Below are 3,611 nucleotides of genomic sequence, written 5' to 3'. Positions count from 1 at the left end.
TGAAAAGTTCACTGTCTGCTGAAATTCTACAGAAACGTTTAAGGGACAGTCACAGCTCATGATCGTCTCTCTTTCCTGTTTCAACATGACGACGTCCTCCTTGTGCACAAAACTCATAAAAGCAGCACACTACAAAAACTCAAAATCTTTCCAAGAACATTTGTCTTATTTCTTGTCAAAATGTCTCAATTTTAGTCAAAACTAATCTCTTTCCACTTAAAATAAGACTCATCACCTAAAAGTTAACTTGTTTTTAGACAGTTTTCACTTGTTTCAAACAAATTTTCACTTGAAATAAGTAGAAAAATCTGCCAGTCAAAGCAAGTTTTTTGTGCTTGTAATAAGATAGAAAAACTTGCTCCACTATCAGATTTTTCTATTTATTTAAAGTGGAAAATTTGCTTGAAAAAAGAAAAAAGTGTCTAAAAACAAGCTACTTTTTAAATGTGATGAGTCTTATTTTAAGTAGAATTAGATTTATTTTGACTAGAAATGACATTTTGACTAGAAATAAGACAAATATTCTTGGTAAGATTTTGAATTTTTGCAGTGCAGTGAAGGCAAAATCTGGCATGGCTTCACCAACCTACAAGGTGCATTGATAAAACTGAGGAACAAAAAGCTCCAGCAACACTTGTAGCTCAGAGAACGACGTTATAAGACCGATGTGTTTTGGCTTGTAGCCTTCGTCGACCCTGACGGAGGCTACAAGCAGAAACACGTTGGGTTAAAAAATGAAATTCAGTAGTTTTTTATTCCTCAAAGTGCATCTGGAGACCCGGAAGGCCGGTTCGTAGTCCAACGAAATCCTTATATGAGAGTCAATAGGGCCCGACACAAAAACGTCCATAAAACTACACAAAAACCATTTAATCTTCCTCCACACTGCTCGTCTGCTGCAATCCAAGTGTCCTGAAGGGAGATAGTCCAGATTTTACTGGAAACAACATCATTTAGGACATTTTTACAGCCTTAACAGTATTGTAACTGTATTGAATTTGCCTGGGGCGCAACATTCAATATGTTTAAGCTGTAAAAATGTCCTAAATGACGTTGTTTCCAGTAAACTCTGGACTATCTCCCTTCAGGACACTTGGATTGCAGTGGACGAGCAGTGTGGAGGAATATTAAATGGTTTTTGTGTAGTTTTATGGACCTGTTTGTGTCGGGCGCTATTACTCTCATATAAAGTTTTGGTTGGACTACGAACCGGCCTCCCGGGTCTCCAGATGCACTTTGAGGAATAAAAAACTACTAATTTTTTGGTGAACTATTCCTTTTAATAAAGTTATTCTCTTAGCTACAAGTGTTAACATAGCTTTTTGTTCATAAAACCCATTAAAAAAAACAACTTATTTCATTTTCCCCAAATTAATTTTAGCTCAGGGTTTGGTCTTTACCTGCAGGAGAAGAGGCTGATGGGAAATGTGGGAATCTGCAGTGAGTCAGATAAAAACTGTCTGCAGACTCGTCGCTACATGTTTTATATTCAGTGTATTTAAAGATGTTAATTATGGGAATCCTGAGCAGGATGTTTTACAACTCAGCAAGATGAAACTTCTTGTTGCTTCTTGCCAAACGTTGGTGTGAAAATGTAAAAGACTGATGCTTTCACTGCTTTCACAGAAATGTTTTTTATTTTTATTTGGGGCGTTTCATGGTATCTGAGGTCAACGTGTCCTCAACCACGACGATGATGCAAAGAGTTACACAACTGACACGGTTTCAACACAGTTACTAAGAAAAGCAGGTTTAGATGTTTCTATGTAAATGAGTTCGATTAAACCAGAAAACTTCACTAGAAAGAGTCACAGAGGACCGAAAAGGTTTAATGAACTTCTAATACAACATTTGAGTATTTTCCTTGTCAAGAGTTTTAGTGCTACATGCAAACAAGCAGCAACAGAGCGATGAGCCTTGGTAATTAAGATCTGAATATATTGATAATAATGTGAATTCAACAATGATAATCTTATACAATTTTTGGTAACACTTTAAATTAGGGAGCACATATTCACCATTAACTAGGTGCTTATTAATATGCATATAAGTAGCTTACTAGCTCCTTATTAGTAATTATTAAACACGTATTAACACCTTATTCTACCTCTATTACACCATGAATTAAGATTTTTCCTGATATTAACTCCTAATTATGGCTTATTCATTGTAAATTAATGCATTGTTTCTGAATAATGATGTGAATAACCAGTGGGTTTTTGGGGCCTTGAACAGGGGCAGTAGCACTCTGAATTAGTATAGCATTAATACATTCATTTACAATGAATAAGCCATAATTAGGAGTTAATATCAGGAAAAATCTTAATTCATGGTGTAATAGGGGTAGAATAAGGCTATGTATGTAGAATAAGGTGTTAATAGGTGCTTAATAATTACTAATAAGGAGCTAGTAAGCTACTTATATGCATATTAATAAGCACCTAGTTAATGCTGAATATGTTCCCTAATCTACAATGTTACCCAATTTTTTTAAGGTTACATATTTTAGACACCATTCATGTTGAAAATGCGCCAGTTAATTCAATAGTGAGCAGTAAATTCAGTCTGGACATGTTTTTAAAGGTGCATATTCATAAAATGATCATGATAATAATTATTAATGTTGTTATGATCAAAAACAGTCCAGTTTCCCGTCAAACAGCTGTTGGACTCTGTGATTTTGTTTCTCAGTTAATTCACTTTGTTCATTATTTCCCACGAGAACACTTGAGTCTGTGTTTGAGTGGAAACAAAACAAAACCCATTAACCTTTTGTTTCCCGGAGCAGGAAATCCACATGATGCAGCTTCAGCTTCTCACCGGAGGCCAATAAAATACAGATGAACCGATGGAGAACAAGAAGAGACGAAGCAGAAGAGTCCACAGAGTCACTTTTTAATCTTTATTTTCTTTATTTAATCTCTTTATGCATCAGATAAAAATGTTTGGTGGTGAAATCTTCAACGTGATCGTCTCGTCCTACTATAGTTCATCATAAAGTGCACTTGATTTGTTGCAACAAGAGGCAAATTTTTATACATTTTTACATTCAATAACATGAGACAGATTCAAAAGAACAAGTTTGTATTTTAAACCATTAGTTTAAATTAAACTAAAAGCTATAAACCCCACCACTGGTGCCCTTGAAACATTGTCAGTGCAGTAAAAAAAACAATTGCTCCTCGAGGCTCCTCTCACACCGTGTTTGTGTGTGTGTGTGTGTGTGTGTGTACCATTCATAGGTTTTCAAGTACAAAGACATAAAATACAAGGTGCTGACTGGCTTTGGTCTCAGTTCAGGGACTGTATGAAAATTATTGTTTTTTATCTTCGACACTGTGAGATCAACACTTTTGTCAAGTTTTCAGGAAATAATGTAAAAAAAAAAAAACTAAACAAAGAAAAACCCCCTTAACCCTCTTAAAAAAAAAACCTGGACTGTGACTGTTTGTCCTCGGTGAACAGTGAATTTACACAACAAAGCAGAAAACACGACTGACGCCACCGTGAAATAAAACAAAAACCATCCAGATGTTGTGTGTAAAGAGACGAGACAATAAATAAATACGTAAAGCACCTTGAAGCAAAAAAAAGGTAAAACCACAACACCC

This window comes from Trachurus trachurus, assembly GCF_905171665.1.
Source record: "Trachurus trachurus genome assembly, chromosome: 19".
Lineage (NCBI taxonomy): Eukaryota > Metazoa > Chordata > Actinopteri > Carangiformes > Carangidae > Trachurus > Trachurus trachurus.
The sequence above is the reverse complement of the archived record's forward strand: the minus strand, read 5'-3'. Positions refer to the sequence as shown.